We start from the raw sequence: 27,044 nt of genomic DNA, 5'->3' as shown, positions 1-27,044 counted from the left end.
AGCCACAAACGGCCAAGCCTAGCAGGCCAGGATAAGTCTCTAGAAATACTTTAAATGATAAGAGCATAAAGCTTCACTATTGGAACTAAAGACTTAAACCTCTCACAACAGAAGCAGCAGCAGCCCAGTTGCTGGGATCGAAATACATTTCCCACTCTGTATTATGGCAACTAAAACAACACTGCAGCTCGCTGCCGGGCAGCAAAGTGAACGAGACCATGGCAGTGTTTTGGGTCTAATTTTAAACTCTGAATACCTGACTCTAGTAGAGCTTTTCATTCTCTTCTTCGTTAATTCGGCAACTGATGGAGTAGTTGTTTGATTGGAGATGTCTTCAGCTGACTTCTAAAGCCATTTCCTCCAGTTGTCCATCTGCTTGCAGTGCATGGACGGCTGCGATGCTTGTGGGGTGAGCAAAGCCATCTCACGGCCACATTCTCTTCTCCTTTCACAGAATCACATGAATCATAATGAAGCTCCAACCCCAATGCTGTAGGCAGGGCTCCACATATAAAACCAGACCAGGTTGCCCAGGGCCTGGCCTACAGCCAACCTGGCCTTGAACACCTCCAGGGGCATCCACAGCCTCTCTGGGCAGCTGTTCCAGCACCTCACCACTCTCTCTGTGAAGAACTTCCCTCTGATAACCAACCGAAATCTTCCCTCCCTCAACTTCAAACCATTTCCCCTTCCAAAGCCGGTGAGTCCTTCACCCCGCGCTCGCCCCGTCCACCAGCCTCTCCTCCTTTGAAGAGGAGGAAAAAACAAAGCAGAGGGTAACTTGAAGAGAAGCTCCAAAAACTAACAGCCTCCGCCATCGGTGCCAATATTTTTTCAGGAAGTCGTAACTTTACACAGAGAAAATTCCAAAGATTTAGAAACCTGGAAGTACTACAGAAGACAGTTTGCTGCTCAGACTCCATCCAAGCTGCGGGGACTGCAGGCCTGCAGAGCTGGAGATGGGAGAAGCGCGGGGTCTGACAGGGCTACAGGCAGCAAATACTCCACTAAAACCCAAATAAAAACTGAGGTCATGCTCCGAACTTTAGAAACAAAGATTAGGTAATAAAGAGCACAAAGCTCAAGAAAGCTGCTCATCTGAAAAATATGCAAAACAACTACATAAAAGTGATTAATTCCAACATCTTAAAGAGGCAGAAGAGAAAAAAAAGCCGCCTCTGTTGCTGCTGAGTACAGCTTTCCCAGAGGAGCCACCCATGGCCTGCAGGTCCCAGCAGCTGCAGTCAGTCACAGAGCTCCTGCTGGGGCTGCAGCAAGCAGCAGGGCTGGGTAACACCAAACCCTCACCTCTGCCTCCCACACAGACATATCTCAATCTAAACAACAAAAGCTGGGCTTTAATATGGAGCGTTACCTGAAATATCAGTAATCGTATCCCCTGTTCTGGAATGGCACCCAAGGGCACCAAAGCTAACGTATGCTCCTCATCAGCCTGAGAGAGGCACCTTGTGAAATAGGACTGCCTGTTCTCCTCGTGCTTCTTTAAGAATACAAATGGGGGTTTGGTTCATCCCGCAAACCCACCAGCACAGTTTCCTTTTTGTGGTGTGACGGCTCTCCCTTCTTAACTTGCTCAGAAAACTACTGCCAAGAACAGACCAGCACCTCCAAGAACTGTCAGAGTTCTGAGATAAAAGCTTGGCAGGCTGATGAGTGCACACACATCTCTCAGACCAGCCCTGCACTGGTTGGCCCCAGCAGGATATGGGAGCTGCTGGGCTTGTGATGGCAGGTACAAAGGGCAGCTGCCTCACTGTGCATCATCCAACCAACAGAAATGTCACAAGAACATCTTCCATCTTCCTGGCAGAACACTGACATTGCTGGGAGAGCTCATGGAAAAAGAGGGACAGAAAAGAAAGCATGAAGCACTGAGCAAAATCATCCAAGCTGCAGTTGTCAGGTACCTAAGTTACAGATACATTTGCAGGAGAGAACCAAGTAAGTGTTACAGTAAATTACAGCTATCCCCTCACGTGCACCACAAGGTAAAAAAAAATGAGCTGTTAGATGATAGCAAAATTGCTCCCATTTCATTGAGATGGATAAACACCTCCCTCATGAAACCAATGGGGACAAACCCAAGAAGTTGCATTATTATGCAGAGAGAACTACTTTGGTAAGAGGCTGTGCTGATGAATGTTCCTCTCTAATATATACACTAAAAACATGGAAAAGAACAGCTCTCAAGGCCAGCACCACCTACAAACATGCAGCATACAACCCATATAATACAACATGAAGGACTACTGGCTGACATAATAAGCACAGCCCAGGAAGCAGCAGCCGCCACTGAAGAGAACATTATTCATTACATGGATTCACATTTCCTTCTCCATTCCACGTGCTGCATTTTGTTTGGATGCTGATGATGCCCACACGAAGGCTTTCAAGTCAGCTTTGCATGGAGGTGATACGGGCTGGGTTTTGGATGACAGACAGATGTAACACATGGAGGATTGACAGTCATCGCTAGAAAACAGCAGCAACTTAAGTAATATTTGAAAGCTTAAGAAATCTCAGTCCCTTCCACTGAGAGCCCTGGCAGTTGCTCTGGAACCTTTTAGAAAGCAATAACACAGCCCTTTTCCATCATCTCATCCACAGGGGCTGAGCAGAGCCCTCCCCGATAACCCACGCGGGTTATCTTTCCCAACATGTTTCTGTACAATGCAGTTTCTCAGGCTGAGTGTAGCTTCAGAAGGAATGTCACTGCTATCTGCATTGCTCAGGAATAGCGCTGTTGATTTACATTGATAAACGAAGATAACGCACAGCCATGAGCAATGAAGTCCATCTGCAAAGGACAAGAAAAGCCTGCAGTGTTAACGCCGTTCTGTGCTACAGAGAGAAACAGCAAGCCTGTAAAGCACAGAGGGTGAGCGGCAGGCTTTTTGTTTGTTTGTTTGCTTTTTAAATGCAGCACTTCTTGCTATTTATACGGTGCAATTTACAATGACTTGCAATACTGAGTGCAAGAGCACATTTGCTGAACGCCAGTACCAGAGAGGAACCTGCAGCTGCTCTCTGAAAACAACTGCACAGACAGGCGAAGCAATCCAACACCTCTCCCATTCCAGCACGCAGAAACACGGTGCTAACAGCCCAGACACAGGAGAACACACTGTGACTGAGGCTCCAGCACTGCTGTGGGATCTCTCAGCACCCCACTGCCTCACCTGGTACCTGCTGAGCTGCTGCTGAATGCTTCTCATGGCAATTACTACCAGTGTATGGCTCCTGCTGCAGGTGGGTGCCTCCTATCCCCAGCATTCCTGATGCACAGCACTGTAGGAGGCCGCCTGGGAAGAGCTCTGCTCCCACCCATGGAAGTGCTGCAGCAGAGCAGCACCATGGGGTGGCTCAGAGGGCAGGGTGAGCAGCCCCATGGTGGATACAGCTGCATACCGCAGCTCTGCCCGTCTTAGTGGTATGAAAAACTCCAACTGGGTGAATCCATGGGCATAAGAGCACTTCAGGTCATGGCAAGCCTTGTCCTAACACGCCTCTGCTTTCCAAGCTGCCCAAGCAACCTTCCCAAGCCAGAGGTGACGACCTTGAAACACCCATTTGCTCATTCCAAGAAGGCCTGCCCTACCATCTGTACAATTACTGCAATCGAAAGACGTGTCACCGAGAGCACCTTGAGGAGCCCAGCAAATCCGAGGCTTTCTTGCAAATAACCTGAAACAAATCACAACAACAATCACAAACAGCCACAATATAAAAACACAGTGTTACAGATGAGAAGCTCTAAGACGGCCAACCTTCACGCCTTGGATGTGCACTTAGTGCTCAGCACAGCGAGCTGCCCCTGCTGATGTGCCAGGCCAGCAGGCATCACCAGCCAGCTGCATGGACAGTGTCTGTGTCCCTTACATGCTGTGCATCTTTGCCTCCCATCAGCTCTCTCCATGCCTCTGAAGATGGAACATCTACAGTTTACAGTACAAAAGTCATGGAAATAAACTACCTCCTCCAAGCATCATTCCAAACAGCACGAGTCACGCTCCTTAACCATATAGTTACAGACCGACTGACACCGGAGAGCATTGTGCAATCTGTTTTTAAGTAAAAATACCCAGTTCAGCGTAGGGAAGCACAGAGCAAACGGAAAACCAATTACACATGAATTATTCCTCTGCAGAAAACTTCTGCGCTAATATTTATTCTCTCTGAGATTCGCATTAAACTTTGAAGTTTCTTAAAGGAAGAGCCTTCACAGAAAGGAGCAGTGATTTGCTGGGCATCCCCACCAGCCCAAAGGTTTCTCTGCAGCCAACAGGAGGAAGAGAGAAAGGACAAATCTGCCCAGGGAAAAAAAACAGCCAGAAAACCAATAACCACACCAGGACGCTTCCAGCTCCAGAGCTGTAAGATGTTCAAGTGTTTCCATTATTTCAGAAGGGCCTGTTTTGGAATTTACTGGCCGGTAATGGGGAGGATTATATATTTCCCCTTTTTAAGCTGCTCTTCTTCTTGCTGTGTTGAAAACCACAGCCATGAAAACCACCAGACAGGGCACTGATGGACCAAGAAGCAAAGTAACAACTGCCTGACAGCCTGTTTGGCAGCCGAGGAGACAGCAAGAGCATCAGCGACGCGTGCAGAAACTTCTCTCAGGAGCCAACAGCTCTGAAGTCAACACAGAAGGACGTCTGAATTTGATCACACTCATAGCAAACCAGTGCCTTCTAAATGAGTATGAAGGTTTTTTTTGACAGGAAGAGCCTTGGAGCTGGATGACTGCACCTCCATATGCACACACAGCATTCCATGCCATATCCCACCTGGCTCCTGGGATGAGCTCGGTACGGTGGCCTGATAAATACAGGCATCCATTCAGCTAAGGCTCAGAACCACACCTGTTAAAAGGATTTATGGAAACGTTTAAAGTATAACCATGAATCTCTCACTGAGTGCGCTGCTCCTATACAGCCTCTGTCAAGTACTGCAGCAACCCAGATCTGCCCGAGCACTGAGGAGTTAGCCTTTATCTGCCAAATGCTTGTCACTGTATTTCCTATAATAGCAGCAGCTTTTTAAAGGAAGGATGTCACCCTTTAGCACCATGCTGACCTGCTGCCTCAGACAAGGTGTTACCAAAACAAGCACTGCAGAAGCCCACAGTGTGAGGCCTGGCATCACTTTTATCTGTTTGTTTGCTGTGATTCCAAGAGCCTCACTACGTGCACCTCCTGAAATCAACAGTGACGGCAGCAGGATGGCTTTTCTTACACTGTTACTGCTACTGTAACTGATGCAAAAGCACTCCTGCTAAGGCCCACACAAGATGGGCACTGTGCATTTCTACGTATCTGCATGCCTGGCACCACGATCTGCCATCCCAGTACCACTGCTCACAGAATGGTTTGGGTTGGAAGGGACCTTTAAGATCACCCAGTTCCATCCCCTGCTGTAGGCAGGGACATCTCTCTAGCCCAGGCTGCTCACAGCCCCATCCAGCCTGGCCTTGAGCTCATCCAGGGAGTGACATCCACAGCCTCACTGGGCAACCTGTTCCAGTGTCCCACTGCCCTCACAGCAAAGAATTTCTTCCTAATATCTACTCTGAATCTACCCTCTTCCAGTTTAAACACCCACAGCAGTCACCTCTATCCACACCTCTCAGCCATCGGGCAATCTCAAATCTGCTCAGTCCACTTGCAGAGATATGGGGAAAGAGATTGCTTCAGTGACTCAGCCACTAATCTTCAGCAAAAGGCACAGTGACATTTTTCTCACACGGCCCATAATCTCTGCTTATGACTTGGAGAAACCAAAAGGAAACACGCAGGCTACCATGCTAAACCACAATTTATTGGTTGAGGTGTGGGACAACTGATTGGCACTGCTAGCACGTAAAACCAAGCACTCTGTCCTTGTCACTGACACTTCACAAACAGCAAAGCTCTCGCCTCCTTCTCCACTGTAACAGACAACGAGCAAAGCCTGGTTCCGCTTCACAGCCTGTATTTTTCCACTCTAAACTTCAAATGATGGTAACAGCAACCCCACGTTGTTGTGCTGCTACCATATGAAACAGCAGAATGTAAATTCCAGTGCTGTGCCAGCCCCGTGGGGACATGCATCTCCCCCTGCCATGTTACCTGATGGGGCTGTGGGGTGAATGTGGCCGCACTGACAGTTCCTGGCTGCTGCTGTCAGCCATGAGATGCCACACGTGGCTTGCAGTCAACTCAACATTATTTCTTCAAACTTCATTTTAACTAATAAAGCAGCCCTTGGCTTACTGTTTACCGCTGTTGTATTATAAGTAGGTTAAAAACACCTGGATCTATCACACCGACGGCAGCGTGATAACAGCCTTGTTTCCAGTTTCCCCGGTCAAGCATTCTCTTTGCCACCTCTTTCCACACCGCACATCTTCGTGACGTCCATGGCAGCACGGCAGCTCACACCTCCACACCGCACGTGGGGCTGTGACCCCGGCTGCAGTGCCGGGATGCAGGGATGGGAGGGCAGGTGGCAACAGCCAGAGGAAACCTCTGGGCCATCCCAGCAGCCCCGGGCTGTCGATCCCAGGCCTGGGGAGAGGCAGGTCTGACAGGCACACGCTGTAAAAGGGAAACGACTGCCGGGGTGAAGCCGGAGGAGCAAGAAAGCAACGACCACGAGGAGGAAAACCGTCGTTCCGCTCTGACCGCAGGGAAAAGGGACGCTCAACAGGAAAAAGGAAAAGGAAAGGAGAGAGCCGGGAGCGTTAACCCAGGCACAAGGCAGGGGAGGCATGCTCCAACTCGTTCGTCCACCACACGTCTTTTCGCACCCGGGCTGCCCCGGACGGCCGCAGACGCCGAGCGGCGCCCGCCGGTTCGTGGTTCCGGCGCGGGGCAGAGGAGCGCAGCCGGGCGCCGTCCGCACGCAGGGCGCCGCAGCCGAACAAAGGCACCGCCCGGACGCAACTTCGCTCCGAGCGCGGGGCGCACCGCCGGCTGCCGCCTCCCGCCCCGCGCCGCTCTCCACCCGCGGACGGAGCGCCTCAGCCGCCGCCGCCGCTCGCCCGCACCTCCCGCCTCCCCCCGCGCGGCCGCGTTCGGGGCCCCGCTGAGGAAACCCGACCCCGGCGGCGCCCCCCGCCCGAGGGTCGGCCCCCGCGCCTCACCTGACGGGGACTCCCGGCCCCGCGGCGCGCTCCCGGGTGCGGCGGCTGCGCGGAGGCTCGCTGAGGGCGGCCGGCCGCCGGGCCGCGCTGCGCCGAGTCCCGGGACGGGCTGCGAGCGCCGCGCCCGCGCGCACCACCAACTCCGGCCGCCGCCGGCCGCGGCACGGCCCCGCCCCCTCGCGCACGGAGGGCGGTGCGTCCCCGCCCGCCGCGGCAGCCCATTGGCTAGGGAGGGGCGAGGGGGCGGGGCGCGGCCGCGGGAGCGCTCCGGTCCCGCCGCGGGGGAAGACTACACGTCCCGGCATGCACCGCGCGTGGTCCCGGCTTCACAGCCGAACGACGCCGCGCGAAAGGTAACGGTGTTCTTCCGCTCGCGCGAAAAAAGTAGTCCCGGTGTGTAGTTCGGCCTCCCGCTCCGAGGCGGCGGAAAGGGGAAGGAAAGGGCGAGAAAGCGCTGCTGAGGTCGGCCCGCGTGCTTCCAGCCCGGGCTCTCCTTGGGGTTTCTCCGGGCAGCGCCGCGGTGAGGGGCGGAGAGATCCGCGCGGGTGGAGGCGCGGTGATGCGGCTCTGTGAGGGACGCGGCGGCGGCGGCGCGGGGCGGAGGGGACGCGCAGTGCCGGGCCGAGCCCCGCAGGTCAGTGCGGCGGGCCGTGGGGCTGCTCGGCTCTCTCACCGCCCGGGGCGGCCCGGAGCGCGGCGCCGAGCTGGGGGCGGCGTGCTGGGACCGGCCCGCCCGGCCTGCCCGCGGCTTCGGGCCTGCGGAGCGCTGTGGAGCGTGGGGCTGAGCGCTCGGCGCGTGTCTGCTTCGTCCTCGTCGCCTTCGTCCTGTCGGCGATAAAAGGCGGCGGTTCCCCGCGGCTCCTCCGCTCTCCGTTGCCGTTACTTTGTTACGTCCCCTCAGTAGTACCTCAAGGAGCCCTCCTGCCTTTCAGCTCGCTCAAAATAGAGAAACTGCGGCGTGTGACTGAGCCCCGCTGTTCCCCGTGTGAATTTAATCTTTTCATTCTTCCTGCTTGCGGTGAGGTGCGTAGGGAGCAACCCGACAGGTGTCCGTCCGTTCTGTGAGAACAGAGCGAGCCCCGTTCCCAGAGCGATGCTTTAGCCACAGAGAGGGGTTCAGCTCTGTGTGTCACTGTCAGAAGGTGACTAAACACAAACCGCGGTGCTTTGCAGTTTCTAAACGTCTTTCATCTTCTGTTCCTGCAGGACACGTTCCCTCAGCAGGCGCGGGCTGAGTCTGATGGCAAGGGCTGCCCAGATTGCTGAGGTGTGCTGAGCTGCCCCGTGCTCAAGGACTGAGTGGAAGCAGTGAGGGTGAGCTGAGCTGTTGCTCCGTACCCACCTGGCGGAGTTATTCCTTCTTGTCTTGTAAGCTGATGCAAGTTGCTGAACTCTCTCTGCCCATCCTGTTCCTCCCCAGGCTGTGGCTGGAGGGTCTTTACTCCCCCCACCTGAAGCATGCGTGGAACCGTGCTGGTTTTTGTAGCATTCAGATGTATATTGTAGGGTACACTAAAACAGCACGGGTGGAAGAAGCTGTGCTTACAGCCATGGAGACACTCCTGTGATCATCACCTCTGAAAGGAAGGGTAACACAAGTGAACACCAGTGTGTGTGTTTGAGTAGGTGAATTAAGCTTTTTCCTTTGGGTTAGTGCTTGTACCCTAATAAAATGCCCTTTCAATTTCCAGTTGGATTGGCTTTGGAGATCTTCCAGAACTAGTTCCTTTAAGCTTTTTTTGTTTTACTTCCATGATTTCCTCTAGAAGCAGAAGGGTTTTATTTCCTGTGTTGCTGGAAACCATTATGCTTTTTAAGAGTTGACTAGTGGTTGATAAAAACACTGTGGCTCTAGGTGCTTGCTTGGTATGAATTTTCTAAGAACAATTTGTTTTCAAAAATGTCTTTTTTCTTTAATTTTTAAAGCCAGTGGAGTTGTGAAAGCAGTGAAGGCTGTCTGGTAACTCTGTACTGGTTTTTGAGGGCAAAGCAACTGGAACTTATTTATATGTTGTCATGTATAGTCAGTGTTGCTACCTGTGAGATAGGTTTGGTGGTGAGAAACTGCAAGCAGACCTGCCCTGTACCAATCCCTCCTGTGATGATGTGATTGTTGGGGTGTGCCTGTCTGTTAATGGTCTTTTTTAAGGATTAATATGCATATCTGAAAAGAGTGGCTTGCAGTGTTAATACCCAACTTATAGGGACAACCCTGAGGTTGGGTGTTCTGTTTCTGAAGGAGAAATGAAATATTTGATACCAACAACTTCTGGGTAACTGCGGTTGCAGCTGGAGTGGTGTGGCTTTGTGCGAAGCCTTCACTCAGACTATGAGATGGGAGCAGTTGGGGGTTAGGAGAAGGCAAATGGAGTTGAATAACTGAATGCTGAGTTCTGGATGTTATTAGGAAATCTTCATTACTCCTTGACCTTACTTCCCTGAACGCTGATGCACTTTAAACAGAGCTTGTCTTTCACAAATGATGGTAAGAACATTCCTATTAAAGAAACTTAATCAGGAAAAATGTTAAATGGAAGCAGCGTTGTCTTCAAAAAGGCTTATTAAAGATTTTAATCACAGAAACAGATGATTCTGCTCTCCTTTGCAGGAGGCTATGGCAGTAGCTGACTTTGGCTGAGCAATTTCAGGATTTTCAGCCCAGCAGTCTGCGTGGCTTAGAATAAAAAACAAAAAGAAATGTTGTTATACTTCACTGTTTCTGAGATTCTTGTGGGTTGGGTTGTTTTTCAGTACATGGGAAGCTGAGACTTGGGGATGTTCCGTTATGAAGGCTGTGGTGAGCAGTGAGGTGGACAGCTGACACCCTTGCCCTGTAGTTCACAAATTGCTATTGCATGAAAATTAGAGGAATTGCTCCAGTGAAAAGGCTGAGTGACGTGAAGTTATGTTACCATCGGCAACAATGTGTGAAGTTCATCCTCAAGAGAATGAGGATAGTGAAAGTGTCAGTTATTAACTGGATTCAAGTGATTTTGGACTGATGGAATTTTTGTCTGACTTGTTCTGTTTTTTATTCCTCTGGTGTTGAATACAGAAGAGTTCTTGGCAGTTTAGTGCGTTCCTGGGTAGAGGCCTGCTCTCGTTCTATTGGTGTGTTTAACTCTGAAAAGTTCATGTCTTTAATTATTCTGTGGTATCTGAGGGATTGTTTGTGGCCAAAAGAGACGTGTGACAAAGTATGATTAATCACCTTTCAAAATAAGTGATCTACAATATTTGCTAGGACTTGAAATAGGTGTTGGTGTGTCTGGTTTGGGCTGTGTGATGTTCTGTAGGAGCCGGAGCCAGTGAGTCTTAGCTGCTGGTATTCTTTAGTGCCAGTGCCCCTGCAGGCTTTGACAAGCTATTTCAAACAGCTGAAGAGATGAAAGTGATTTTATGTAGGTGCTGAACTAGCTAAGGGATTTGTTCAAGCTGGAAACCAAACATTTGCATGAACACAGAGCTGAGTGTGGCTGGGTGTGATGAGGAGTAGTAGTAAGGCAGGGGTTGGTAAGGCCCGTGGTTTAACTAACATAAAGCTGCTCAAGGCACTGGATGGGAGATACTGGACCTTAGGTCAATACTGATATGATAAACAGGTGCTAAAAGTCCAGCTGAGTTATCTTGATGTTTATCTGACTGTGCAGCAGATGAGGGGATTTCACTGTCAGGAAAGAATTCATCCACTTAATGGCATTGTGTCGCTGTCTCTTTGGCCTGCTAAAGCAGCACGCTGCACATCTGTGCACCACTTCTGATTTGAGAGATACAGGACAGTCCCCCTCGGTGCTGCTAGCTGTGATGTGGAGTTGAACTGCATGGGGATAATTGGCTACTCAGTGAGACAGTTACACAGCTTGTCCCCTGCACGTGGTAGCTGTCCCAGCACGTGCAGGATACAAGGGATATGTATGTATATACACAAGGTTAAAGATGACCAGAGAGTATTTTTTATTTTTATGGTGAGATCTAAATATGTGTGCAAAGTTGCAGTGTAGTTATGTTCCGTTATGAAGGCTGTGGTGAGCAGTGAGGTGGACAGCTGACACTCTTACCCTGTAGTTCACAAATGGCTATTGCATGAAAATTAGAGGAATTTGCTTTAATTGGATAGGTTCTCAGGGTGAAATAAATGGTGGTCAGTAGAGTTGAATTAGCTCTGTCCTGTCCTTTTCAGATAAGTCATGTGGAATTACCTAGTGTTTTTGTAGATTTTTGTTTGTTGCTCAGAAAAGAAATGTTAGTATTTAGCTTGGAATTTCCTTGGTTACTGTTTCAAAGCTGTGGGGATAAGGTGGCGTGATGGTTTTTAGCCCTGGTGTAGTGTTTGCTGAAAACAAGGCATGTCAGTGGATGTTCTGGAAGAACAAACTGGTTGTTCCATTTGTGTAAGAACAGGTGAAGTAACCATCTCGTGGTTATGACTCTGGGGCCATCGTTATTTGTTGATCCAAAGCTGAATTTCTGAAATCAAGAGCATCCCACACTGGTGCTCAGAAGACGTGGTGTCTGGCATCATGATTGGGAAAGTCAAGTGTCAGTCTCCATAGCTGGAACAGCAGAGGAGAGAGCTGTGACAAAACATGCTCTGGTAATAGCATGAGAATATACAACAGAAAAACAGATCAGCATCAAGCCAAGTATTGGAAACAGTAAACTGTGAATCTTCTTTCACACTTTTAACTCTGGAGTTTGCTAACATTGCATTTCTGCTGTGAAGGCGGGTGGGGGAAGTGTTCCCAGTATGGGATAAATGGTGCACCAGGGTAGGAGGAACTCTGTGTATTAAGTATGTTTTAGTGGTATTTTTTAATAATACTGCAAACTGTTTTCCTTGATACAATGGTCCTTTTCTACTTCTCCACAGCTTACTTTTCTTTAAGAACACACACCTGCCTTGTATTTGTTTGCACGTATCAAGGGCGTTGACAAAGACATCTTCTACCTAAAGGATGAAAATTCAGAATTCTGGAGCTAATGTAGGAAGATATTCCATGTAAAGCTACCACTGCATTGAATACACAAGTGTCTTGCCAGAGTATCTCATAAGTCAAATTATATAGGATTTCTAGAGTGGATGAACATATCTTTGGAGTCTTGAGCTAAGTATTGAGCTAAGGCATTTTTAAATGCTCTTCAGTTCTCCTTTAGGGTGTGTATTGTAATGAGCGAGTTCTGCACTGGGGCTTGCTTCGTGGATCTCAGTGTTTGTCATCACTGCAGCAAAGGAAGGCTCTTAAACAGGATCTGAAAGTCTGCGATTCCAGACAGTTAACCCAGGAATAAGTTGGCAGACTTAGTGGAGGTGGTGGAGCACAACATGGTACCATGTGCTCACGCTTTCTGTTGGGGTTTAAACTTTGCCAGGGCAAGATCAAATAATAGCTGTAGAAATGAAGATGTTCATCTGTGCCTGGCTAGCAATGCAGTTATCTGAAAGTGTGACATAGTGGGTTCTTGTCAGCCCTGGCATCCAGTTTCTTTCTGTGGCAGGTAACCATATGAAAGGCTTCTGGTGCTGGCTCAGGCTGTGTTACTGCAGTGTGCTCTAGCTGGAATTGTGTGCCTTCTGCTACGGCTGAAATGGAGCTGAGACAACCAGTGTTTGCTTTAATCCTCACTGTTTCACTACATGGGAATGAATTTGTCTTTAACTGTTCTTCTGCTCAGTTTAATTAAGGTAGAGAGATAAATATTCTGCAATTCATATAAGATATGAAGAAGCAATGTCATAAATATCCCTTGTTAGAAAAATAATCAGAATCTGTGGGATTTAGAGTTCTCTGTTTCCAGAGTCATGGGAAAGAATCTCATCTTTCATTAACAGAATAAATGTTTAGCTTTACATTGGATGGAAAAAAACCTGAGATGTCAAGTCAGCTTATGAGATAATCCTAATTTTTTTTCTAGTATTCATATTTCCTCCCACTTATGACTATTTTAGGGCCCTCAGTTACTGGAATCTTTTCCAGTGTTCTTCATTTTTGACATCACTTGAGTTGTAGGGGGATAGAAGCTGAATCTCAGGCCATGGAGCTACAGAAATGTAGGTCAGTATTGGCTGTGCTACTTACATCCTTCTTTCCCATGCCAGCTGCTGTGCTTACTTCATGCTTTGCTGAACCATTTCGCCTGGTGTCTACTAAAAACACACATCAATGCAAAACCATTGTTTCTTTAGCATGCTCATACACAGACATTGTCTCGTGAGCAGAGCTGTGCAGGTCTGAAGATGCTGTGATTGAAATAGCTGGTAGTTAAATAGGTTTAGGCTAATCTCACCTGTGGCAATGGAGGACTGTTGTTTCTTCCTTCTAGGCTTGGTTTCTCTTCACTTGGGCAGATGATCTCAAAGCTCTCAATGACAGGCTGCTAGCAGAAGGAGTCCAGCTAGCAAGAACTGTTGGTGTCTAAGGCTGGCTTGTGTAAGTTTGTATGAGTGTTCACCATTGGTGGAAGTGGGAAATTCCATATGCATTCTTTTTATTTTTATAAGCTCTGGTGTTTGAGCTCTGTGTCTTTTTAAGTACGTAGCTGAGATTGTGGAAGATATCCAGCTTCTATTCTTTCCTGCTCTTCTCCCAAAGGGAAGAGTTGCAGGGTTAGAAAAACTCAATGAAAAGCCCAGGCATGGCCACAGACAAGTGAGAAAGGAGCAAACCTCTGCAGTTCAGTAGTCTTGTAGGCTGACCTTAGATCTTGTTTGTATCCAAACACATGAAGGTTCAGAATGAGGCCTGAAATTTTTGTGTTCTGCTGAAACTAAATGTGGGAGAAAAATCATATATTTTAAGCTCAGAATTTAGGAAAAATGGAAGAGAAAAGAAAAGCTTCTGAATCATTTGTTTGTGATTCCTGAATTTTTAAATGCCAGTTTGGAGTCCCACATAGAGCCTGATTTATTCTGCTTTCTGAAATGCAATGTTTTTGAACAAAATGGTATCAATTTTGAAGCTTGTTGATTACTTTGACTTGCTGTCACTGTTCTCTGAGAACCAGTTGAAGGTCTGTGTTCGGTCTGAAGGTGATTGCAGGAGCTGCATTTGTTTAACTTCTCAAAAGGATAAGTTTATCACATGACAGCCTGATCAGAATTTATTGATAAGCACTCTTAGCACATGGGTTGTAGCATACAAAAGCAGAACAAAACCTAGCTGGCTGCTGCAATGGGAAGCTGTGCAAGGTTGCTGTTTTACAGTCCTTACAGCAGGTCTCAATAACCATTATGTAACATCTCTTTTAAGGTAAGTTACTTGGTGATCTCATTCCCACTTAAAAACAACTTGCTTTCTGTCCCAAAGCCATTCCTCAGGAAGATTACTGAAAAGACATGTATCAGAAGTGTGTAGGAAACAGCTGCTTACAAGAAACTTTCCGTTGTTCTCCTTAAGGTTGTTCCTATGCTGCTGTTATTTGGATGAGTATTGTGTGCATTGATATGCAAATAGTGCACAGAAAGAGGTTACATCTTCGTATTGATGAGTGGGAAGACAGAAGAGATTGGAAATTTCTTGCATTTTCTATGCATTCCAAAAGACAAAATTTCAGCTTTTATCACAGCGTCTTATTATAGACTTCTGAGAACTCTGAATGCTCCCTTTTCTCTTCACTGATGTGAAAGCGGTTCTTCTCAACTCTGAAGTCAGTGACGTTAGTCAGATAAATGTCTATAGTTGAGTTCTTATAGAGACATTTAATTAATGCCTTTTAAAATGTAGCCATGCAGCACTCCATAGCCGTGTCGCATTGTTCTTTCCTCCCAGCTCGTGTGACTGCTGAGAGAGGACAGCACAGTGCTGAGCAGCAGGGCTGGTAGCACAGCCTTGCAGCAGTGCGTTATCTGAAGGCTGCTGTGGGAAAGGTACACTGCTTATTGCAGGCAGATAGATTCTACTTAGCAAGCTGAGATTTACAGTAGGAAATGTATCAGTCATACCTATGGTTTTGAGACTTGGAATGTAAGTGTCTGCTTCTGAACTTGCTCAGTAGCATCTCGGTAGTTCAGCTGCATTGGTATAACATTATAATTGAAAATATAGAAATTTGAGGAATTAAAGGCTTTTGCAAATCAGAGTAACGAGTTTTCTGGCACTTACTTGTGTTTTTACTGCTAAATGGTGTTCAGAAGATAAATGAAGCACCAAGTAATCATCCCAAATCAGCCAGACAGTACATCAGCAAAAGCTGACAAGGAATTAGACAATTGATCTCTGAGAGAACAAAGAAGGAATGACAGATCAGTGAAACAGTTGACAGATCAGTTGCTTTTTGGATGGTGAGTGTAGAGGAGGTGTTGCCACTGTTTTGTGTTCAATGCAGCGACAAACCATGATTTGTAACTAGTTTTGGACAGGAATTCAGAGATGATAGGAGGTTTGTGGAAGCCACAAGGTGGTGATGCCACGTGGAACAGAGGTGATAGAGCTGAAAAGTTGTATAGAAGAGAGGAAGCAGAAAGGCTAACAGGGTCTGATTTTTTTTATTTTTTTTTTTTAAAGCCATAGGGAGAAATTAAGGCATCAGATCATGGTTGTTGTTGCAAAAATGAGTTTATCCAATTGTTGCTGTCTCTCAGTCACCAGCTGAAGCATTTCATTATTAAATTACCTCTTTGAGGTTACAGTGCGGTCAGTCTGGTCATTCCTGAAAGAACTGAGAAAGATGAAGATTCCATGGGTTCTTTCTTCCAGAGAGTTCTCACTACCCTCTGTCTCTGGTCTCTGCAGTGTTTCCTTGGTGCAGATAGGCATACCTCAAGCACGTGAGCCCATCTCTCTCGTGTCAGCAGTTGCTCTTGGTCTGCACGCTGTATTTGTTCAGAGGAAATAGCAGTTATTCACATAGGCCCTGCACCTTGCTGTGAAGGTGGTTGCATGCTACTGGTGGCATGAGCTTTAGTTTGTGAGCTTCATTCTGCTTTGGCCCAGAATGTCTCTTTAATTCTTGATCTAGCAGAGAGAGAATCGCAGGGGTTGGAAGGGCCCTCAAGAGATCATTGAGTCCAACCCCCTGCTAAAGCAGCTCCCTGCCATAGATCACACAGATCGGCATCCAGGTGGGTCTTGAATATCTCCATAGAAGGAGATTCCACCACCACCTCTGGGCAGCCTGTTCCAGTGCTCCGTCACCCTTACTATAAAGAAGTTCTGCATGCTAGTTCAGAACTTCCTGCGCTGTTGCTCCTTGTTCTATCACTGCACACTGAGAAGAGCCTGGCCTCACCCGTTTGCCTCTCTTTTCAGATTTAAGTTCCTATTGTCATACACATAACCCTCTTGTAAGGCTAGAAATGAAGACTTACATGCAGTGAAGAACTTGATGTGTCTTGTTCTTGGTCCCTCAGTTGTCATCTCTATAATCTTGTAGAATTATATGCAGTTTGCTATGCCTTGTCCTCCACTTGAAGGACGGTGAGTGCTGAACAAGTGGGCTAATTAGCAGAGTAGCAAGCACAGCAACCCTGAGCTAATCTTTTCATTTGTCAGAAGAAAATTACTTAAAACTGCTGCTGAATTAAGCCTACTTAAAATCTCTGAAGTTTGGATTCTGTATAGTGAGCTTAACATATAAGTCCTGTCTGAAGTGGCAGCTTGCCATTTTTTTTCCTACAGTGCATTGAAATGGTTTAAATTGGGGTAAATACTTCTTTTACTCAGAATGGAGAGCAAGTCTGAGCTGGATGTGATGGGGGAGGGAGGCAGCCTTTGTGTGGGGTGGTGTGATAGTCCAACTAGCTCCCCTTACTGGAGACAAGGTCCTGCTTTCCTCACTGAGATGCTTTCCAGATTGTTCTTGTCAATAGAATCAAGTGAGCACTTGCTGTAGTTGTGTGCTTTCTATCTGTGGTACACTACTGGAAGAACTGTTCAGCCAAGGCTGGAAGAGGTGTTCCATCATAGATGTCCCAAGTTGGAAGGGACCCATAAGGATCATTGAGTCTATCTCCTGGCTCCATATATTGCCTAATACTCTTCTCTATCCTTGTGGCCATTGGAAGGAATGTTTTCAGCTGCTTCTACGTGCTGTTTTCTACTCATCACAGTGTTTCTCATAAGAACAAGCAGTGTTTATTTCTACAGTGGCATGAAAGCCATCAATGAGGGTGGCAAATTTGCTGGTTTGCTCCTGTGTTGACCAAGAAACTTTGAGCTGAACAGTCTGCCCTGGTGATCTGCAGACTCAGTGCTCTTCTTGTAGAGCATATTCTTTGTTCTAAGGATCGGAATATTATCCACATGAGGTCTTAACTCTGAGTAATAGTAAGTTTGAAAAGAAGTGATATTTGAGATCTTAAAAGCAAAACCAGGAAATGTAAGGACATATTACTTATTCTGGAGGTACTTTGAGTTTGGGCTTTTCTCATGTTGCTCCCTTTTTGTTCCTATGGAACTGGGTGGGGCTGGCCAATGAAGAAGTGTGGTGAGTGACACATGGCCTTGCTCATTAATGTTTGCTGGGTGGGTCTTAGCAAAATGACTTTGAATCTGCCAAATTTTCTTCTGTGGCTGAGAGGTGTACATTTATGTATACAAAGTGGGATTATGAGATGGAACTGGGAAGTGCTGCCAGAAGCATTTTAAACAGGAGTGTGAACAAGGTGATGGTGAGCGAGGCATGGGTACTTGGGCAGAGTACAGTTTCAGTGGGAAGTGGAAGTGTCTGCTTCTTGCTTAGTAACTGTAACGCTCCTACTGTCCAAAAATCCCATTTTCACAGGCTAAAGTTTGGAAAAGCTTGGTTTCTTGGTATAGTTTGAAGCAATAAGCTTTTCCTTTAGGTATCATTTACATTCTGAAGCACAAGACCTAAGTATGTTATGCTGTGGATGGGAGATGAGCGGCATTGGGTCCTGGGAGACAACAGAGCACTCTGCACACTGCAGGTTGGTTCTGAAGGTTTGCCCCCTGCTGCATTTATTGGAGCTGTGGCAGAGGTGGCCAGCCTGCTGGGAGAGCTGTGTGCTTGTTGGGGGAGGACCAGTGTGCAGATTTAGTGTTTTTGTTACCCAGGCTCACTTTAGTTGCAGACTGAACCTGCAGATTTTTTCTTGGCAGGGATTACCATGGAATGTCAGAATGCCATGTGCGTGTTTTTTCTATGGTTATACATAGATGACCCTTTCTAGAGGTCAGGAAGCAGTTCCAGGGTGGGAATTAGCCTTTCTGGACAACTGCTAAAGACCAGGGAAGCCAAATTTCCATTACAGCAACAAATGTTTAATTTCAGGAAGTCTGTGAGCTCAGATGTGGTTGTTAAAGCATTCGTAAAAGTGTAATGTTTTTTACTTTTACAATTGTAATGTTGAAAATGCAGTGTCATGCTTTTTCTGGGATGTGCAGGGAGGAGTACAAGTACAGCTGAGAGTGCTTTTTGGGAGTAGCCCTTTCTAAATGAGATGCGAGTGCTGGTGGCTGGAGGGACAGTTGTCTAACTGAACTGCAAAGCCCCTGAGCTAAGGTGTAGGATTAAATGTGGTGACAGATCTTCAGGTGATTGCTGAGCTCACTTCTACCAGGCTGCAAAAGACAACCAAGGGGAGGAAGTTTCCTGAGTTAGCAGTACTGTGCCTGCATTTACGTTGGAAAATGTTTCAGTTCCACAAATCCAAAAATACAAAAGTATTTCCTAATCTTGTGTTTTCTACCAGCTTCCCTTGTCTCTGTTTCTGTTCAAGGCAATGAATTCCTAATTAATGTTGTATGGAGGTGAGATCATATATTGTAGCCCTTCTGAAATACATGTATTTTTCTTCTTTCTCACTTTAATGCCGAATAAACCAGTGTGGTGTTGACCTTCTGTCATGGATCTTGGGGTTCAGCTCTCACTTCCCCTTGCAGTAAGAGCTTCATATCGTATGTTGCAGTCAGGTTGTCAAAGCTACCTCTGTGGGTCTGAAATGGGGTAATGTCGGGCAGTGAGGGGTAACTCCTTCAAGAGAAGGAATAGTGCACCAAGTGGTTTTTGTGGTGTCCACAATAAAAGGGTTAAGGTTAGTAGCATTTTCAAAACTGTTTATGAAGTTCGGTTGTATTCTTAGCTCTTACAGATCTTGTATATGACCACCTTTAAAACAGCTGTGCTTCTTTAGCCATATATGGAGATGTTGGGGATAATATTTGTTTTGTCTCGGAGAAGCCATATTTACTTAAATATATATAGAAACAAACTCATCAAAAGGAAATGTAAAAGCAGTATAGATCTTTGCTACTTGTTAAATATGGTAAATACTCAAACCTGAGTGCAAAATACCTTTCAGAACATTGAAAAGTAAACATGAATTGGGAGCCATTTAAATGTGTTTGAAACTTTGGCTGTGACACACGAGAGCTGCACCCTCCTGTCTGTTCAGTCTTCAGCTGATTAGAAAAGATTTACATTCTCTTTTAGGACTAGATGTATTGTGTACACAGATCAACTCTACCTTTCAGGGCTTGTGTATGTTTCCTGCCTCTGCAATTCCTTGTTTATAGCAACTGAGGAGCAGCAATGGAAGAGGCAAGTTGGAAGCATTTAAACTTACAGGTCTTAATCATATTTGTCCTGGATTCCTGTTTGCTCTTTGGCTCTGAGCTCTGCTCTGTTCTTAATCATTATTTTCCCTTGCCTCGTTTTGGCTTCTTGCATGTGATAAAAGAAAAAAAAAAAGATAGGCACAAAGAACAGATTGTGGCATCAGTAAGGAAGGCAGTGGGGAGAAGTGAGCAACTGTCTTCAAAGCAATTCATCCAGTCTACTGGAGATGGCCTGGGAGTCAAAGGAAGCATTGCAAATATTTACATGCTGTTTTAAGCACTCGGCCTAGGCTGTTCAGGTGTGTTGCTGACATGGCTTATTTCTTTTTAATCCTGCTTCAGCAGCAGGACAAAGTATTTTTGGTTTGTATGCTGCAGATGCAGCGGAAACATGTTCTGTGCCTGCCTCTCTACCTCCCAGAAGTCCCTTATGCCTCCTTTATTGCTTAGAACTGGGAAGTGGTCAGCAGTAGGTCTGTGCCATGGGTGGATATCTCCCTTGTTTTGCAGTCATGATGCAACATGACATCATTTCTTCTTGCCTTTAGAGGATGACGAAGAGGATAAGTAAAGCTTTCTCTAACTAATCTGCATTCTCTTGTTGATCACTTTATAGGGCCAAGGAGTTCTCACGTGATGTGAAAATCTGAGTGCTTTCTCCCTTGGTGAGAGGGGAACCCCGGTGTGTGCTCAGTGGGAGAATGCAGTTAGTAGTCTTTGAGTTTCCCTAAAGTCTTTTGTTGGTGTTCTGGCTGTAATCTTTCCCTGTATAAGTTCTTTACACATTTCATCTTGTTAGGAAATCTTGTTAGGGACAGTCACAGGAACAAGCTGCACTTCCAGCTGAGAGGATGCTTTGTGGAGATGCTTTCTAAGGATGGTACTGTCCTTTCTATTTCTGTTCCTTTTCATGAATCCAGGCAAGGCTCTCGAAGTGCTGTCCTCTGACTTCTTCATAGTTGCTTGAACCTTGTAACCTTGTATCTGTTCTTTTGTGCATGTTTTCCTTTTTCTGTCCTAATGTTCATACCATTTGTATCCTGTGATGCCAATGGTGTGCTGTGTGGTAACCAGCCCAAATTATGAACTCTTTAGAACAGCTGTGGCTGAAAAGGGCTTTGGTGCACTTCATACATTATACACCCAAACTTTCATTTTTGATGCATGTTTGTCTGTTTCTAGAGAACTTTAAGAAGAGATGAGAATCAAAGCTCCCCAAGCAATCTATTCCCAATCTGCCCTGCTCTTGCTATTAGAAAAAAAAAATGTTATCAGTTCTCTTGGCTTTTTAAAGGGAAAGAAGAAGCAGATCAGTGTGTGGGTATCTTTCTGTTCTGCATAGCAAAGGCTGGCTAAGAAAAATGATTTACTTTAAATCATATTTTAAAACTTTTTGTTTTATGTTAAAATAGTTCAAGGCAATAGCACACACAAGAAAAATGAGAACAGAAGCATGTGGAAATGGAGTCATTTTTCTCTAAAGATGAGTCCTGTCTCGAAAGGAGCAGAATTGGTTGTCTGTTCTGTGTGAGAATCATTTATTCTTCCCACACTTCATTTCCTCTAACCTTTGTCCCTGTGCCATATCAGTGCATGTAAAACATCCAGTTCCATGCCGTCGCTGTTGCTCTTGGGGTCAGAGCAGATGCTTTTGTGTTGGGTCACGGAGCCTGTGGTGAGTCACTCTTTTAAGTATATACCCCATCTCTTATTTGGTATATTCTCACATCTGAAGTATTCAACCCCCTGTTCTGTAAAATGGGCAATAATGACTTGTTGTGAGACATTCCAATCTGCGTTCCTCTGTGGCAGCAGCGAGTTTCCACTTGGAGCGTAAGTGAGCAAGGAGTATTTGCTGTAATTTCCTGCCAGCTTTCACAGTGAGAAGTGCTTTGAGAGGGCCAAAGTGGTAAAATTGCTTTTAAACAACTTCTCGATCTCAGCAGGTATATCCACTCCTGAATTCTTTTGTTTTCAATTGTGTAACTTACACCTTTGCTGGTCAGTCACAACCACTGCTCTCTGGCGTTCAGAGTTATTTCTCATTTCACAGCACTCATTTGATATTTTAAATTGCCATGGCCGTATTCAAGCACTAAGTTTCTTGCTTCACTTGTGTGATGCTGGTAAATGTTAAGAGCTGAGTAAACATCATGAAAAACTTCAGAGTCTTTTCATTTACATTTTTTAATAAACTGCTTTGCTCTTGGCACTTTTCACATTCCACATAGCAAAGTGATTAAGTCTTGCTGACATAAATGATCAGAGGAATTGAATGTAAATTTTCAAGAGAAGTAACTATTTCCTCGCTGAATGGGAAAAACTAGCATGGGAAAGCAACCAAGCTGTGCATGATGGATGGTCAGTGTGGATTCAGAGAAGTGTCAGTGCTTAAGACATGTTTTATGTGTCTGTTATGTTGCTGTTCTTTTTAATGGGTTATCTGTTCTGCCTTGTTAATATAAAAATAGGTATTGGCAGACATCACATCAAGTGGAATATAATGTCATCAGACTCTGAACATCGGAAAAACGTTCAGAGAAAGGGAGAGCAGGACTAAGAAGTGGTGGAGACTCAGTGGACGCTCATAGATGGAACTGCAAAACCTGGGTATTGTTGAGGCAAAATTTACATGTTTGAAGGGAGAAAACCAAGCATTGCTCTGCATTTCTTTGCTTTTGTGTGTGGAGTCGCTCAGTGGACTTGTCAGCTATGAATGGGGGCCTACCTTCCAGAAAATGGGATGTTATGTAGTAAGATTCCTTACATGTGCCCTGTCTTCGTGCATTTTTGTAAAGAAGGAGAGAACACAGAACCAAACACTTCTGCTTTATAAAAATATATTCTTGCAGGTGTTTAGCAGCTGACACCAAGCTTTTAGTATTAATAACTCTTAGTGCTTGCCACAAAGATCCAAATAAGCTAAGTGTAAAACTAATCCTTGCATCTTGCCCTTCATTTCTTAAACTGCTTGGAAATGCAATGGAACTTTGGATTTTTTTTCCTGTAAATCTCTGTTTTGGTTGCCTGTGTTTCTTGTCCATTTTTACTGTGGTATTTGAAGAGAGCAATAAGGCCTGGGCAAGAGAGGCTGAGGTGAGACCAAACAGCCTCAGTTCCTTCACTCTCTCATTATAGGGCACATTCTCCAAGCCCTTCACAAGCTTGTTGCCCTTCTTTGGACCTGCTCCAGCACCTCCATGTCCTTTCTTTACTGAGGTGCCTAAAACTGAACACAGTACTCAAGGTGAGGCTTCATTAGTGCTGAGTACAGGGCAGGATGACTTCCCTAGTCCTGCTCACCACACCATTCCTGATACAAGCTGTGATGCCCTTGGCCTTCTTGGCCACCTGGGCACACTGCTGGCTCATGTTCAGCTGACCATCCATCAGCACATCAAGATCCCTCTCCATTAGGCAGCTTTCCAGCCACTCCTCCACGAGCCTGTAGGGTTGCTTGGAGTTTTTGTGACCAAAATGCAGGACCTGACACTTGGCCCTATTAAAACTCATACACAGTTTACTTCAGCCCGTCGAGGCCTGTCCCTCTGTAGTGCCTTTCTCCCCTCCAGCAGATCAACGCTCCCTCCCAACTTGGTGTCGTCTGCAAACTTACTGAGGGTGCACTCAAACTCCTCATCAGGATGGTTAATAAAGATGTTAAATAAAAGTGGCCCCAGTACTGAGCTCTGGAGGGTGTCACTTGTGACTGGCAGCCAACTGGATTTAACTCCACTTACCACAACTCTTTGGGCCCGGCCATCCAGCCAGTGTTTCACCCAGCAGAGATACACCCATCCAAACTGTGAGCAGCCAGCTTCTCTATGTGGATGCTGTGGGGGGCAGTGTCAGAGGCTTTAGAAGTCCAGGTAGACCATGTTGACAGCCCTACCTTCATCCACTAAGCGGATCAGTTTGTCATACAATGAAATCAAGTTTGTCAAGCAAGGCCTCTCAATAAAGCATCTGAGTTTAAATGAACTGTGTTGCAAAATGCTTGGGTTGTGATGCTTGGTTAAGGAGTGCTGTGGTGGTTCTGTGATACTACAGACGCAATTTTTTACCTGCTGTCCTATGAAAGGAAAACTGTGGAGCTGCTTGTTCTGACAGAGGATGAGACAGCTGAGGAAAAGGAAGTAAGAGAGGAGAAGCCTCCACTCTCACAAGTAGTGCTCTCACAACCATAGCTGGCAGTGAGGTCGTTGGAGCTCATGCCATGAAATGACTTGATTCTCAGAAGGGAAATTTGACTGTGGCAGATGTCACTACTTACTGTGTGTGTAGAAGGCATTTAAAGAAAAGGTTGGCTTTAGGTTTGAGGTCACCCATGTGTTTAGGTCTGCTGCCCTCTAATAGCATTGTTAACCATGCAACCATAGGAACGACGCGCCAGATGAGTTTGTCTCTTGCCCCAGCCATAGGTTGTTCTTAATGGCGATACTACTACTTTTAATTTTTCCTTTCTACTCTACAGATGTGACTAGAGATTAGATCACATGGGAGCTTTCAGTTCCACTCAAACTGCAGCTCAGCCTGTTACTTAGTATTTTTGTGCTGGAAGAACACTGCAGTTATATGGCATAGCCTACAAAAATGAGCATGGGAAGAGATTAAGAACAAACTTGTTTTTTAAGGTATTTGATTCCCTGCTGTGTGTGGTAGCACTTCAGTTTTCATGCTGTGTAAGTTTTTTCCTTTCCCCGGTGATGCTCAAATCATGTTCATACACTGAGTAGAGTTGAGTAGGAAGTGATGAGTTCACCTAGAAAATTTAAATTGCAAGTTAGAATACTGTTATGGAGTTTCTGCAGCATGAAGTCTTTGTTTTTCCTGGAAATTGAAGGAAGGAATGAAAAAAGATACACTTATAATTGAATACGTGCTGGACTTTACTGGGGCCGACTTGATGGATGGTGGTGCAGTGCAGTGAGCCCAGAGCTGCTCTAGTTTGAGGGCATTCATTTTCCTTAGGGATGCTGCTTACCTGTGTTGGAGTGCTCGTAGAGATTTTGGAGCTTGCCATCAGTTTCACACTTTTATTTCTGCTTTTGGGTAGATGAATACTATTTTCATTTTAAAACTACATTTGTTATCCATTAAGAGAACGTGTATTGTTTCTTGTGCCTTGAATTGAGTCAAATGTGTCTCGTTAAGTGCTATGCAGCTTTAACAATAAAGCTATACAAACGTTCTGAACAAACCTAGCTGGGACTTTTCATCCATCCTTCTCAAGTCCTGTGAACTCTGTAGAGGCCCAGGTTTGAAGAGCAGCAGTGCCTTTCTTCCCCCAGTGCTGCTCTTTTCCTCGCGTTTCTGCCTTCCCCATTCTCCAGACAACTGAAAGAAAAGAAAGTTATCAGGAGTAGTCAGCATGGGTTCTCCAAGGGGTGGTCATGCTTGACCAACCTGGTAGCCTTCTACGATGTTGTCTCTGGCTGGGTGGATGGGGGGAGAGCAGTGGATGTAGTCTACCTTGATTTCAGCAAGGCATTTGATACTGTCTCCCACGACATCCTTATAACAAAGCTGAGGAAGTGTGGATAGATGAGTGGACAGTGAGGTGGGTTGAGAACTGGCTGACTGGCAGAGCGCAGAGGGTTGTCATTGGTGGTGCAGAGTCCGGTTGGAGGCCTGTAACCAGCGGTGTTCCTCAGGGGTCGGCACTGGGTCAGGTCTTGTTCAGCATCTTCATCAATGACGTTGATGAGGAGATAGTGGCCACTCTCAACAAGTTCGCTGATGATATGAAGTTGGGAGGATTGGCTGACACGCCTGAAGGCTGTGCTGCCATTCAGCGAGACCTGGACAGGCTGGAGAGCTGGGCAGAAAGAAACCAGATGAGGTTTAATAAAAGCAAGTGTTGAGTCTTGCATCTAGGGAGGAATAATTGCATGCACTGGTACAGGTTGGGGGATGACCTGCTGGAGAGGAGCTCTGCAGAGAGGGACCTGGGTGTTCTGGTGGATGACAGGTTGGCCATGAGCCAGCAGTGTGCCCTTGTGGCCAAAAAGGCCAATGGCATTCTGGGGTGCATTAAAAAGAGTGTGGCCAGCAGGTTGAGGGAGGTGATCCTCCCCCTCTACTCTGCCCTGGTAAGGCCTCATCTGGTGTACTGTTCTCCAGTACAAAAAAGACAGGGATCTCTTGGAAAGAGTCCAGTGGAAGGCCACAAAGCTGGTAAAGGGCCTGGAGCATCTCCCCTGTGAAGAAAGGCTAAGTGAGCTGGGTCTGTTTAGCCTTGAGAAAAGAAGACTAAAAGGGGACCTGATCCAGGTCTATAAATATCTAAGGTGTGGGGGACAGAGTAGCGAGGCCAGACTCTTTTCTGCAGTGTGTGGAGACAGGACAAGGGGAAATGGCCAGCAACTGCGGCATAGGAAGTTCCACACAAATGTGCACAAGAACTTCTTTACGGTGAGGGTGACGGAGCACTGGAGCAGGCTGCCCAGGGAGGTGGTGGAGTCTCCTTCTCTGGAGATATTCAAGACCCACCTGGACACCTACTTGTGCAACGTGGTGTACAGAACCTGCTTTGGCAGGGCGGTTGGACTCAATGATCTCTGGAGGTCCCTTCCAACCCCTACAATTCTGTGATTCTGTGATTCTGTTACTTCCCTGAAATGAATGTGCAGCTTTACACTGGGGTTGTAACGACCTGATGGTGGCTTTGGGGCAAAGGCATGGAATGCTCTTCAGTTCGAGAAATAGTTGAGAGACTTGTGTTGGTTCCCATCGGTTCTCAGTCAGCTTCTGGGAAGCTGCCTTGTTCTCTTGCTTACTGGAATAGATTAGAATTCATTGTAAAGTCACTGCTGTTAATTTGTCTAAACCGTATGGGTTAAAAAAAAAAAAAAAACAAAGAATGAAGCGTGTGTTCTCCCAGTTTCCTGTGTTTATGTTCTGTTTTCACATGCAGTCAAGGTTGTTGTCTGGTTGGTAAGCGAGCCTAACTTTCACAGAATCACAGAATGGCCAGGGTTGGAAGGGACCTCAAGGATCATGAATCTCCAGCCCCCCTGCCACATGCAGGGCCACCAACCTCCTCATTTAATGCTAGACCAGGCTGCCCAGGGCCCCATCCAACCTGGCCTTGAACACCTCCAGGGATGGACGGGGCATCCACAGCCTCTCTGGGCAGCTATTCCAGCACCTCACCACTCTCTCTGTAAAGAACTTCCCCCTGACATCCAACCTAAATCTCCCCTCCCTCAACTTCAAACCATTTCCCCTCGTCCTGCAGTTATCTACCCTTTCAAAGAGTTGATTCCCTTCCTGTTTGTAGGCTCTTTAGGTACTGAAAGGCTGCAATGAGCTCACCCCGCAGCCTTCTTTTCTCCAGGCTGAACAAGCCCAATTCCCTCAGCCTGTCCTCATAGGGGAGG

General features: G+C 46.4%; 2 protein-coding genes across 14 annotated transcripts in view; one reads left to right on the top strand and one right to left on the bottom strand.

Annotated features, from left to right (window-relative positions):
- PEAK1 (pseudopodium enriched atypical kinase 1) overlaps window positions 1–7,268 on the bottom strand; it is a 94,987-nt gene extending 87,719 nt beyond the window's left edge. For 4 of the 7 annotated variants that reach the window (XM_090148673.1, XM_090148672.1, XM_090148670.1 and 1 more), the window contains exon 1: window positions 7,148–7,268. The gene's annotated coding sequence lies outside the window, so the exon portion shown is untranslated. Of the gene's footprint in view, window positions 1–4,811; window positions 4,887–7,147 lie in introns of all 7 variants that reach the window. The other 3 variants (XM_090148671.1, XM_090148676.1, XM_090148674.1) reach the window with 3 other exon arrangements.
- A 142-nt stretch (window positions 7,269–7,410) lies between these two features.
- The window catches only part of HMG20A (high mobility group 20A), a 168,868-nt gene continuing 149,234 nt past the window's right edge, over window positions 7,411–27,044 (top strand). For 2 of the 7 annotated variants that reach the window (XR_016470259.1, XM_031616343.2), the window contains exons 1-2: window positions 7,679–7,781; window positions 8,354–8,461. The gene's annotated coding sequence lies outside the window, so the exon portion shown is untranslated. The other 5 variants (XM_031616345.2, XM_090148669.1, XM_090148668.1 and 2 more) reach the window with 5 other exon arrangements.

Source organism: Phasianus colchicus, chromosome 12 (assembly GCF_987193195.1).
Source record: "Phasianus colchicus chromosome 12, bPhaCol1.hap1.1, whole genome shotgun sequence".
Taxonomy (NCBI): Eukaryota; Metazoa; Chordata; class Aves; order Galliformes; family Phasianidae; genus Phasianus; species Phasianus colchicus.
This window is presented reverse-complemented; position numbering and strand designations above follow the sequence as displayed.